Source organism: Rhinoderma darwinii, unplaced genomic scaffold, assembly GCF_050947455.1.
Source record: "Rhinoderma darwinii isolate aRhiDar2 unplaced genomic scaffold, aRhiDar2.hap1 Scaffold_596, whole genome shotgun sequence".
NCBI lineage: Eukaryota > Metazoa > Chordata > Amphibia > Anura > Rhinodermatidae > Rhinoderma > Rhinoderma darwinii.
The window spans coordinates 7,659-21,649 of NW_027464150.1; the positions used below are offsets into that span (position 1 = coordinate 7,659).

Here is a 13,991-nt window from a genome sequence, read left to right on the forward strand (position 1 = left end):
TTTTTCCTTTTCCATAGAGGTGAAGCCCAGGCCTGCGCCTCACCAGACAGTAGAGACAAGATGTTGGCTACCTTAGCGTGGTCGGAAGCTAATTGCTGCGCTACTAGCTCAAAACGGATTGTGCATTGATTTAATCCTCTACAAGGCTTGGAGTCGCCTTTGTAACGTGGAGGAGTTGGAAGATGCAATCCAGGACTGAAGGCAGCAAATTGAGGAGGTGGCGATTGCGCCCCAGCAGCAGATAAAACACTTAAATGTGAAGAAACATTTTGTAATAACTGATACAATTGATACTAGCGGACACGTTGCCTGAAATGGTGTCGAAAGTTCTCTAGGATCTGGTTGACCCTCTCCACTTGGCCATTGAACTGTGGATGGTATTCAGAAGAAAGATCTGACTTGACTTCCAGCAGGCCACACAGAGCTCTCCAAAATCTTTAGGTGAACTGTACACCGTGGCCTGAAACAATATGATGGTAAAGAACATGCAGGCGAAATATATGCTGTATAAAGAGACCGGCAAGATGAGGAGCAGAAGGCAAACAAGACAAAAGACCAAAATGTGCCATTTTGAATAAGCGATCTGATCTACCACCGGCCAGATGGTATTGCATTTGGATGAAAGGAGTAGATCCCTCACAATGTCCATCGCAATATGTTGCCACAGAGAATCAGGGACTGGAAGAGGTAGAAGAAGACCAGGTGGTCTGGACTTGGAGGTCTTGTTCTGGGAGCAGAAGGAACAGGAAGCCACATAGTCCTGAACATCCTGGACCATGGCTGGCTACCAAAATTGATGAGAAATGAGCTCTCTGGTTTTATGCACTCCTGCGTGACCGGCCAGTTTAGGGTTATGTCCCCAGGAAAGCACTGTCCTTCTTTTGGCTGAGGGAACAAAGGTTTTACGATGATGGATATCCTTCAGTAGGACCGGAGCCACCAGAATGATGCGAGAAGGATCGATATAATATGTTTCACTTGATCAGAGTCATCAAATCACCGAGACAGATTCGGATATTACATCGCTGAAAGGTTTGGCCTCAGCTTACTTGTCCTTAAACACCCACAGCTCATTTCTCAAATTGAAATACATGTCTCAGTGGGAGACGGATATGGGTCGGGAGTTCTCGGAGGAGGACTGGAGGGCTGCTTTACATCACTCACATAGGATATCCAAATGTGTCAATCATATAGAAGCCGTTAGGAAAATTCAGTTTCGTTGGTACCTCACACCTGTTACAACATATGCAAGCCAGGGCTTCTCCTTTGTGTTGGAGGGAATGTGGAGCAAGGGGCACATTATTTCATCTATGGTGGACATGTAAATCAGTCTACCCATTCTGGAAGCGTATCTTCCGCTACATATCAGAATTAATGGGAGCAGAACTTTTACCTTCCCCTGCATTGGCTTTAACTGATATGCAGATGGATGAGATCCCTTTAGAATATAGGTGGCCAATAAGCCATATTCTTATCGCTTCCAGATTCCATATAGCCAAGAGATGGAAAACAGCTGAGGCTCTGAATCTCTCGGAGGTGCTAAACAGGGTTTATCTTCACTTCTATTACGTATTGCACTTTGCTACATCTAAAGGTTATAGGCAGAAGTGTTTGTCTCAATGGGCCCCTTGGACGGAGTTACCCCATGTTCAACTTCTGCTCCGCAAGAACTCTGTCACTCTGTGAATGTATCTGTGCTAACTTATACATGGTTTTCGTATCCTGCATCATCCTGTTCCTTTTTGACATCTCATATGTATAATTGCTTGTATTTATCACCACCACTCTTTGTATGTCTGTTTTTATGTTTGTCTGTTAATATGTCAGTATGTCAACGTCCGAGGCACGTTTCTGATATCTAAAGGTGCAAGCTTTTTCTGTGTTCTGTATACAACACTGTGAGACTGTATCATTGGGATGTTGTATACTTTTGTATTGTACTTTGGAAAAATAAAAACCAAATGAATTTCAAATCACCGAGACAGAGCGTCAGCCTTAGTATTCCTTTCGGCAGGACGGAAATGTAACAGAATTTCAAATCAGGCAAAGAAGAGCGCCCACCTGGCCTGGCGCGGATTCAACCGCTGAGCGGTCTGTAGATAGACCAAATATTCGTGGTCTGAAAATAATTACAGGATGCATGACCCCTTCTAGCAGATGTTTCCACTCTTCCAATGCCAATTCAATGGCCAGAAGCTCCTGATCTCTAAGAGTAATTCTTCTCGGCAGGAGAAAATAACTAGGAGAAGAAGCCGCAGGTGACAGTCTTGCCGGTAAGACCTTTTTGCGTCAGGTCTGCACCTGCATCGATAGTAGAGGCATCCACCTCAAAGAAGAATTGCTTGGAGATGTCCGGATGCTGCAATATAGGGGCGGCAGAGACAGACTGAGTTGAAGAAATGCCAATTTGGTCTCTTGGGTCTCATTTTTGGCATTCACTCCTTTCTTTGTAAGAGCTGAAATAGGCGCCAGTAATGAAGAGTAGTGGGGAATAAACTGCCGGTAGAAATGTGCAAATCCCAGAAAGCGTTGAATTGCACGGAGACCCTGAGAACAAAGCCAGTTCAACACAGCAGATGTTTTGTTGGTGTCCATCTTCAATCCCTGGTCAGAGACTATATAATCTAGAAAGGGAAGGGAGGATTTCTGGAAGACCCACTTCTCCAACTTTGCACAGAGCTTATTCTCCAGCAACCGTTGAAAGACCTGTCGAACACGTTTCCAATGTGTAGTCAAAGCGGGTGAGAAAATCTTGATGTCGTCTAGATACATCACCACATTGACATATAACGGATCCCGGTGGATGTCGTTAACTTGCTTATCATTGCTTTGCATTAAAGAGCCTTACAGGCAAAGACATTGCTGCTTGTAAGATTACCCCAAAATGAACCATTTATCGGATCATCCAGTACTTCAAGGAGAGAGGTTCATTTGCTATGAAGAAGGCTTCAGGGTGTCCATGAAATTCCAGCAAGTACCAGGACCTTCTCCTAAAGAGGATTCAGCTATGGGATCGGTTCAACAGCAGTGCAGAGCTTCCTCAGACATCTGTCAGTGCATCTGCACGCACAGTGAGGTGAAGGCTTTTGGAGGCTGGACTGGTGTCAAGAAGAGCTGCAAAGAAGCGACTTCTCTCCAAGAAAAACATCAAGGACAGACTGACATCCTGTTTTAAGTATATTGATTGGACTGCAGAGGACTGGGGTAAAGTTATTGTAACGCTGGCGGCAGGTCCCTCTCCTGCCAGTGGTCTCCGTCGCTGGATCCTGTACCTTGCTTGACAGCCTCCTCCACCACGAGGTCGCTAACGTCCACTGATGTCTCCTGCTCACGGCAGCCGGATCCCAAGTGCGCGCTGGCCCAGGCCGTTTCTTAAAGGGCCAGCATGTAAGTATATAATGGATGAGTGTAATATAGTGAATTCAGGTAGGTATATAATGGATGAGTGTAATATAGTGAGTGCAGGTATGTATATAATGGATGAGTGTAATATAAAGAGTGCAGGTAGGTATATAATGGATGAGTGTAATATAGTGAGTGCAGGTAGGTATATAATGGATGAGTGTAATATAATGAGTGCAGGTAGGTATATAATATATGAGTGTAATATAATGAGTGCAGGTAGGTATATAATGGATGAGTGTAATTTAATGAGTGCAGGTAGGTATATAATGGATGAGTGTAATATAGTGAGTGCAGGTAGGTATATAATGGATGAGTGTAATATAATGAGTGCAGGTAGGTATATAATGGATGAGTGTAATATAATGAGTGAAGGTAGGTATATAATGTATGAGTGTAATATAATGAGTGCAGGTAGATATATAATGTATGAGTGTAATGTAGTGAGTGCAGGTAGGTATATAATGGATGAGTGTAATATAGTGAGTGCAGGTAGGTATATAATGGATGAGTGTAATATAATGAGTGCAGGTAGGTAGGTATGTCAGTAATACACTGCAGAATTAAGGTGGGATTCACACGACAGGGTTTCCCGGCCGTGTGCCGGCCGTTCATAAATCGGCCGGCACCCGGCTGCATTAGGAATAATAGACCCCTAATGGGGCTATTCACACGACCGATTTTTTGACGGGCCAGGAAAACCGGCCGTCAAAAAATGGGACATGCCCTATATTCGGCCGGGTACCCGGCCGCCCGGCTCCCATAGAAGTCTATGGGGCCGGGTAATACACGGCCATCACCGGAATGTGTCCCGAGTGATGGCCGGGTCAACCGTCACTCGCGCACTCTCTCCTCCTCACAGTGCAGAGTGCATGTGAGGAGGAGGAGTTGATGCCATTCGGACGAATGGCTACACTGGTGATACTGTGTGGCAGGGTCGGGGTGTACAGCAGGTGGAAGGGAGCGCTGCGCTGGCTCCCTTCCACTGCTTGTTACGGTTCCCGACCGCTGGCTGTGTTTTTACGGCCAGCGGTCAGGGTCCTTAAATCCTGAGCCATAGACTTTTTACGGCTCGGGTTTTAACTTGCTGCCCGCGCGATCGGGCAGCTGAATGTCGGGTCTCCGGCTGTCAGTGACTGCCGGGGACTCTGAGGAGAGGATAGAAGCAGCTTTCACTGCTTCTGTCTTCTACGATGTCTTTTTACACAACGCTCAATGAACGCTGTGTATAGAAATAGAGACAGCAGCGGTGCCTTCTCTATTCCTCCCGGTGATCATGTGACTGGTCACATGATCGCCGGGTGCCGTTAGTGACAGACTGCTGCTGGGTCTTACTAGACCTAGCACAATCCTATTAGTGACAATCGTCACTGTGAGAGGGCTGATTTCCCCTGTAACTGGGGCTGCTGTGCAGCTCCAGTTACAGGGAAAAACATGGTGTAAAAGAAAGAAAAAAAATATTAAAAGTTCCAAAAAGGTATTTTTTGACCTTTGAGGGACAGAACATAATAATAAAAAAATAAGTAAAGTGCAAAAAATTAATCAGATTAAAAAACGGTCAGGGAAAAAACCGGATGCAAATCGGGTCCAAATCGGCCGGTAAAAACAGCAACACGGCCCGGAACAGAATCGGAACGGATGCAAACCGGCCGGGAAAATCGGCCAAAAACGGCCGATTTTCCCGGCCGACACTCGGACCCTGTCGTGTGAATGAGGCCTAAGGCGGGATTCACACGACCGGGTCGCGCCCGAGCCCGAGTGCCGGCCGGTAAAATCGGCCATTCTGCCCGGCCGGTTTGCATAAAGTTTTGCATCCGGGCCGGGCAGATCTGGACAGTGACATCAGCGGCAACTCCTGAAGGGGAATCCCCATGTGTTCGGGGATTCCGCTTCAGGAGTTTCCCCTGATGTCACTGCCCAGATATGGACAGAGACATCAAGCGCTCTGTCCAGGAGCGGAATCCCCGAAAACACGGGGATTCCGCTCCTTCAAGGAGCTAAAGTGCGGCTAGCACATAGCAGAGCGGGGAGATACCTCCCTGCTCTGCGATAGTGGCGTTGCTGCAGTAGTAGCAGCCGCAGCAGCTGCTAGCGGCGCCATCGAAGGTGTCGCCGGGCCAGGGTGCTTTTAAAACAAGCAGGGGAAGGGAGCCAGCGCAGCGCTCCCTTCCACCTGCTGTACACCCCGGCCCTGCAACACAGTGTACAGCGATGCCATTCGTCAGAATGGCATCAACTCCTCCTCCTCACATGCACTCTGCGCTGTGAGGAGGAGGAGATAGAGCGCAAGCGCCAGAAAACCCGGCCATCACTCGGGACACATCCCGGTGATGGCCGGGTATTACCCGGCCCCATAGACTTCTATGGGAGCCGGGCGGCCGGGTACCCGGCTGAAGATAGAGCATGTCCTATTTTTTGACGGCCGGTTTCCCCGGCCATCAAAAAATCCGTCGTGTGAATAGCCCCATTAGGGGTCTATTATTCCTAATGCAGCCGGGTGCCGGCCGATTTATGAACGGCCGGCACCCGGCCGGGAAACCCTGTCGTGGGAATGAGGCCTAACGCAGCATGTGATTACGATTTTTATAAATATTATTCTCTTGTATTAAATAGATTTCTACTACATGTAAACATAAAGGTTTTCTATATTTTCTTTGCTATCTTTTCTGTACCCCACATGGCCACTCTATGGTGATGCAGGTGGTGGCGCTATTTCACTGTTTACCTCCGGCAGCAGAAGGGCGAGGGGCAGCCCTGCCACACAACAACAATCCTGGTTCCGCAGTAGAATTTTCTGTTTTTTTGGTGTAAACTTTTTGCATAGATTTTCATTGTAGGATCTGTACAAAGTGGAGCTGCCAGGAGATCGGGGACTTGATGAGATGGACGCATGCAGCTCCCGTCAGGAACATACTGGTTAGGTGAGTAGTCCCACCTCATAATATCCATGAAATATGGAAATAAATAGGTTTTGGACAAATATCAAACTATCACTGCCAGGCAAAAAACTTTAAAACAGAATTTTTAATAAATATTAACTGTAAAAAAAATAATCAAATACCAATTTAATTTTACTACAAAACACATAGCACCTCGATCAGTGGTACAAGCATCTTTGGGGTACTCCAGCGGGTAGAGTTCATAGAACAGGGTATAATACTAGTAATACCAGTTCAGTATCAGGGCATAATAAATGAGTAGTCCCACCTCCCCTTTCTCATCCATATTAGGCTCTGTTCACATCTGCGTTGGGGTCCCGTTCTGACGTTCCGTCGGAGGTTTCCGTTAGAACGGGACCCTGAGCAGACACCGACGAAAACCAGGGGTTTCCGTTTCCATCACCATTGATTTCAATGGTGACGGAGCCGGTGCCCGTGGTTTCCGTTTGTCTCTTTTGTGCTCCGGACCCTTCGTTTTGCCGGAAGCAATAGCTTAGTCGACTACTGAAATCAATGGTGATGGAAACGGAAACCCCTGGTTTCCGTCGGTGTCAGTTTGTGTCTGCTCAGGGTCCTGTTCTGACGGAAACCTCTGACGGGAACGTCAGAACGGGACCCCAATGCAGATGTGAACAGAGCCTTAGGGCATGACCAGACGTGGCGGAATTGCTCTGCAATTCCGCTGCGGATAGTCCGCAGCGGAAATCCGCAGCGTACACGTTTCTCCATTGCTTTCCACAGCTTTTTAGTTGGGTTCGTTTACACGTTGCGGACAATTCTGCGGAGCATAGGCTGTGGTGCGGAATTTGGTGTCCGCAGCATACACTGGCTGTTGCGGACATGTAGCGGACTTGTTGCGGACTCATTGCGGAATTTCTCCATTGACTTCAATGGAGAGTGAAAATTCCGCAATGAAGTCCGCAGATGTTATGTGTGCTGCGGAGCGTAAAGGTTTTACTAACATGATAGTTCTTCATTCTGGCTAAACCTATGTATCTCTAGATCTACAGCCAGACTGAGGAAGTCAATGGGGCTCCCGTAATTACGGGTGATTACGTGTGTGCACCCGTAATTACAGGAGCGTTAATAGGCGATGTCAGTAAATAGTCACTGTCCAGGGTGCTGAAAGAGTTAAACGATTGGCAGTAACTGTTTCAGCACCCTGGACAGTGACATCCGATCACAATATACATCAGCCTGTAAAAAAAATAGAAGTTCATACTTACCCATAACTCCCTGCTTCTTCCTCCAGTCCGGCCTCCCGGGATTACGTTTCAGTCCAAGTGACGGCTGCAGCCAATCACAGGCCAATCACAGGCTGCAGCGGTCACATGAACTGCCGCGTCATACAGGGAGGTCGGGCTGGATGTCGAAAGAGGGACGCGTCACCAAGACAACGGCCGGGTAAGTATGAATTTCTTTTTCTTTTACTAGGGAAAGGGCTGTCCCTTCTCTGTATCCTGCACTGATAGAGAGAAGGGAAGCCCTTTCCCCCTCAATACGCAACGGCCAGTCCGCATCAATTTAATGCCCATTTTAGGCAAAGCCGCAACAGAATCTGCAACGCAGATTATGTGCGGCATTGATGCGGACAGTGTATGCAGAACTCCGCCACGTCTGGTCATGCCCTTAGACTGTCACACAGAAACCTCTGCATGTTCTTTATATCCACAATTTCTAGTTATAATCCCTCCTCATCGGGCTGCAGCGGCCAAACCGCAGGAGAAGTGGGGGGTGTGAACATAATCTTAGGCAGCCTTGGCTGGAATTACAGCTGTGATTGGATAGAGTAGGTCACATGTGGACACGAAGTCCCTGTTTACACACCAAGTTTTTTGCAGGTGGAAAAATCTGCCTCAAAATTCCTTCTGCCGCTTTTTTTACGCATTTTTCGACCACGGCCATTGAGCACCGCACGCAAAAATGCTGCGAAAACCATTTTCTTTGCCTCCCATTGATGGCAATGGGAGGTCAGAGACGGAAACGCTTGAAGAAAGGGCTTGACGCTGCTTTTTCCTGTGAGTGTTTTTTTCTCGTGGGAAAAACGCCTCTGCATCCCATTGAAATCATTAAGATTAGTTTTCGGACGTTTTTTGGTGCGGTTTTCGATGCGTTTTCCACTTAAAAAAACGCTCCAAAAAAACTCTGTGTGAACTAGGCCTAAGTTTATGCAGTTTTCTAGAACCCTATTCACATTCATACTTTGTGTCAATTTGACCATGGAAATCTGCAATAAATATGTAACATGTGAACATAGACTTAGGGGCTACACGTGATGTTTCAGGCTACATTTACACACTGCAACCAGGTTACATCACACTTGTCTTCTCTCCCAGATTGTCCTGGAGACTTCCAAACTAGGGAAGATCTTACATGATGTAGCTGCATAAAGGAAGGCACTCTGCTGGGACTATTTGTGAGGGGGAACTCTGCTTGTAGTGGTTATTGGGGGCAGTCTGCTGGCACTAATTATTGGAGGCACTTTGCTGGCAATATGGTTTATTGAGGGGGTCTCTGCTGGTAGTGTTGTTTATGAGGGGGCAGTATACTGGCACTGTTTAAGGGACAATACTCTGCTGGCACTGTATGGGGGCACTCTGCTTAGTCTAATGATGGGGTCGCTCGCTGATAACTGAGGCTTCTTAGCTGTCCTTATCGGTGGGGTTTACATAGGAAAGAAATTCTCAAACCACATCTCAAATCTCCCTGTAGTTGATTCTAAAAACAGACAAGTACGGCTCAGAAAAACGGCTGCAAACAAATAACCATTGATGTGATTGGAAATGAACAAAATGTTTTTCGCTTTCTGCGATTATTATTTACATGTTTTATAAGACATGTTACATCTCGTGTTATACACAGCAGAAGGCAACAGCACACGTCTTATCACACAGGAAGAGGAAATACATCAGAAAGGGAAACGGGAAGAGGAAGAGCAGCCATGTCATACAGGAAATACAGGGAAGTGACATCATCACAGGAGGTAACGTATATCCTGTGTGCGGGGACCCCAGAAATATGATGACACTGACGTATCAGGGCTGATACATAGTAATGTTATGTAATGTTATGTTATTATATATCATTACGTGTGTGTTTAGGCTGTGCTTATATATGTTAGTAGGTCGGACCAGAAGGATCGCGTGTTCTGTATACAAGCTCCAGATAAGAAGAACATGGATCAGCACAACAACACCAGCGCTCCTGGGACTGCGCTCCAACCACACAGCATTTCATCCGGAGGATCGACTGTTCCGTAGTCCAAAACGTCACTTCTCGGGTTCTATTCCTACAATGGAGGAAAAAGTCAATTACATATTTTCAGTAATTATTGTTACAATATCTCCATTAAGGAAATCTCATGTATGGAATATTTTTTTGTATCACCTTAACTTCTGGTTACACCTGAAATGCCCTATGAGGGTATTTAGATATCATAGAGGGGGGTATCACGCTGGAGACCCTCTCTAAGACCCAAATGGAAGCTCTGCGCCACCTCTGTCCAGAGGCTGTGTGTGGTATTGCAGCTTTTCTGTATTGAAATGTATAGGGCTAAGCTGTCCACACACCGCACATCACCTGTGGACAGGTGTGGCTCTGTTTTTGGAAGATATCAGCTCTATTTTTCTAATTATGTACAACCCCTTTAATGAAATAATCTCTTTAGAGGGTTTTCTCCATCTCAGACGTTTATGTGATATCCACCTATGCTCATGCACGCAGCTCTCTCCGTTCTGTACTATGGGAGTTACACAAATAGTTCAACAGCGCTCAGCTGTTTCCGAAACTTCCATAGAACAGAATAGAGAGAGGGACGTGCGAGGCCTTTCCCAAGTCATTCTCCACCTGGAATCAGCAGCCATTAGACGGGACAGGGATCTGGGAACAAAGCAGGAGAGGGTCAGGGAGAGACCTCCGTTTTCCACATAGGTGTGAGTCCCAGAGAAATAGTAAGATGGGAGTACCCCTTTAAATAAAACTTCTTGGTGATGATCCATTTTCTTAAGGTGTTTAATTAAACTATGGACAGTGAGGTCGAATAACCCGCACCCAAAATATCTATACTGGAGTGACATGCCTGTTACTAACACTGTATACAAGCTCCCCCCGTATAACAGACAGGGCCCTCACTGAGACTTTGTAGGGGCTCCTAGAGACAAATATATATTGATGTACAGACATTTTCCCCTCCGTTATTGTGCAGCACGACCTCCCCACACATAACAGGCAGGACCCTCACTGACCCCCTGGACAGACACATAGGCCTGAATATATTTATATCTTTATATTTTCCATTATTCACCTGCAGGAAATGTTATTTTTAGAAATGGGGAGAAATACTTGGAATTGTGTTTTTTTAGTTTCTGATGTTATTTTTGTTACTTCTCAGGTATAAGGAGAAAAGTAACCGGCACATACAAGATGAGACGTGGATGAAGATGTGCGGAGGACTGTACCCCACCGGGAAAGAGCGGGCTGTCACTGGTATTACCATGGGGCAGATTTACTAAGGCCTCATGCACACGACCGTAGTGAGGTGCATTGACCGTGACTTACGGCTCGTACGTCCGCGGAGTGTCACCCACGGCCACCCTCAAATCGCGGGCCGTGCATATGACCGCGTGCATTATTTTCTATGAGCCTGTACCGCAAAACACGACCGTAATAAGACATGTCCGTTGTTTTTGCGGTCCAGGTTCCTGGGCAATGCACGGACCGTGGAAACCACGGTCGTGTGCATGGGCCCATTGAAATGAATGGGGCCGCAATTCACCTGCAGATTTGTGGGTGAATTGCGGCTGCAAAAATACGTTCGTGTGCATGGGGCCTAAAACTATCAGAGTTTTACACAGTGTAAACTGATACAAGGAAGTCAGAAATTGCGCCAAATTTATCACAGTGGTGCACGATGTATGATAGATTTTACTAGACATGTTAGACACTTTTCTCTTCCTTATACCACCTCTTGGTTGACTTAGTTTAAGACACGCCCCTTTATTCTAGGCCACGCCCCTTGTCAAGCACGCCGCAAAATGTGGCTAAAACAATTAATAAATATGGCGCACAACGTGTACGCCATAATTCTGGCTCAATTTGAATAGTAAATCTGCCCTACTATAAATGTAATATAAATTTGGGGTTAGTATTCAGGGCATTCCCTATTTAAAGAATTGATAAGAGTCGGGAATCCTTCAGCTTAGTCCATTCTCTCTACTATCAGTCAGTACAGGGAGTAGTAGTACATATAAAACATTACATTGTCACCATGTCAGCTTTATTCTGCCTGCACTGACAGCACAAAGTCTTCATGGTGACTGCAGGACTGGAAGTCAAGGACCACCTCTATGATGTCCGCGGGACCTAATAGGGATATGGCGCTTTTTCCATTTATTTGTTGTTGTACTGTAATGAGAATATTATTTACATGCAGTATTTATTGCTAGGGGTATTTTTTTTCTGAAAATTCTATAAAGAGCAAGTGGTGTAGGATTGGTTCATACTGGTGACATCAAGACACAAATGTGACCTCAAGAATTCGTCAATGAGCTGATAATCCCGGTGCCAATTCTGGCTGCAAGTAATATATAAAGGGGCACACTTACCTCAAGTACTGGCACAGTATAAGGTCATCAGGGTGACTGCAGGACTGGAATTAACGCTCTTTTATGAAAAGGGTGTTTTGCAATGTTCAGCACATGGCAGCTTTGTGTATATAGTAGTATATAGACCCTACTGCACTGATTCTTCATACTATACCCTAATAGAGCATAGTTGACAATATTTGGAATTTCTTTCTAGGGACACTTTAGTTTCAGATGGATTGAGACAGGACTTGACAGGGCCTACCTTTGACAGAACGTGGTTCATTGGGCATGGCTTGTCATGGGGCAGGGTTAGTGAGAATACACTTTGTGTACCAGATATTCCCTGTATTCTGTCCTCACTATAAAAACCTTGCAGTAAGGACAGTATAGAGGGAGGGTATCGCCTGCAGAAGTGATCTAAGTAAGTATGGCACGTGACCACTGTGGCCAGTGATTGACTAGTTCGATCATGTGCCGATATGGGACATCACTGGTCCAGCCTATGTAAACAGGCCGGCAGGGGATTGTGAACCGCCGGCACTGGAGCCGCAGAGAATTAGAAGGTGGGTATTTGCTAAATGGTGCAATTTTCAGTTTGAATTACAATTTTTATAAAGCCTGGAAAACCCCTTTAATAACAAACCCTAAAATGTATTCAGACCCCCGGACAAATCCCCTTTATGTACTTCCCGCTCCTTCAGCAGCTCTGGGTCCCATTCGGCTCCGGACCCCACCTCTGCTGGCTGAGCCAGGAGCTGTTAGTGATATTGGCCTTTACATATTGGAGTAATCCAATAGATAAAAGCTAATTTTTTTAATTAAATGTTGCGATGTAGTTTGGGTGGGCACTGCGCCTTTGATTGCATGACAAATTTTTCTTGGAGTTCCCCTTCAAAAATAGATAAGCGGCGGGTAACACAAATACTTCACACGGGGACAGTAAAGTAAAGCCCATTTTATTTTGACTGTGTTTCTGGACTGGACTGGTCCGGGACTAAACTTGACTGATCCCTTCGTCAGTTTAACACCAGATAAAGGGACCAGTCGTGCCAGAAACTTGTATTTAAATAAAATTCTACCATTGCTTGGCGCCCTATCTGTCTCCGTTTTTAAACATTTCTGTTAACCGCATCTTAAAGTTGAGCAGATTTACTTGTGAATTTATTTAACTTAGTTGAACATAGAACGCACTATCTACCTACCTGGCAGACAAAGGGTCTTGGTGTGGGTCACGGGGAATATCTTCAAGAGAGCAACTCTTCACTAGGACATTTTATTTATTCTTGTTTCAGAACTGAAGGGAATGTACCGTACAACATCAGCAGGAGGAAGCCCTGGTGTCGAGAACGTCAGCCATGGAAAGGGATGTGCCAGATCAAGGCCTGAAAGCTAAAGAGGCAGCAGATATGAACCACTAATGTCCATCTAAGAATGCCGAAACGTCATCCGTCCACACCTCCTCCTTCCCATCCCCCACTGCCCAGAAGGGGTTTTTAAGATCCATCCAATTAAAAGACAACTGTCCAGAAGTCTTTGAAAATGAAGCCTTGTCCATGATTCGCAGGGCTGCGGTGAAGTACAATGGTTTTGGGTGTTTAATGGCAAGTCTCTTCAGATGCCCGGCAATGGACTTCCTCCCCTCGTCCTGTTTGGTAGGGTCTCTGCACTCCCTTTCCTGTAGAACAGCTGCCTCTACAGATTCCCAAGGCCTTCTATATTTTTTTTCCTGTCTGGCTGATAGCAACACATGTCAATAAAAACATACCTCAATGTATTTATTGTATTTCTAATAAAAATGGATAGACAAATACATAAAAAGAATTTGTTTTAATTCCAAAGAACTATCATGAAATCTATATTATACCTGTGTAATCAATTGTGGACATGGTCACTGATTCATTGAAGAATGAGTAGGCTGGGTAACCCGTGGAGTAACATCTAAACAAGAAAGACATCTTCCTGCTACAAAAACAGGTCATAATCAGGACGAACGTACACCACCATACAACAAAGTCCAGCAAAGAGATCCCCCAGCCTGAGACATACTGTACTCCGTGTCAGAAGA

At 45.8% G+C, this 13,991-nt stretch overlaps 1 long non-coding RNA gene across 2 annotated transcripts; it reads left to right on the top strand.

Moving 5' to 3' along the window:
* The first annotated feature begins 5,936 nt into the window (after window positions 1–5,936).
* Window positions 5,937–13,747, top strand: LOC142725430 (uncharacterized). Of its 2 annotated transcripts, none has more exons than XR_012876522.1 (4): window positions 5,937–6,323; window positions 9,204–9,665; window positions 10,732–10,826; window positions 13,219–13,747. It is a non-coding gene; the product is annotated as an uncharacterized LOC142725430 (long non-coding RNA). The 2 variants fall into 2 exon arrangements; XR_012876523.1 differs by having other exon boundaries at window positions 9,207–9,665.
* The last annotated feature ends 244 nt before the right edge of the window (window positions 13,748–13,991 follow it).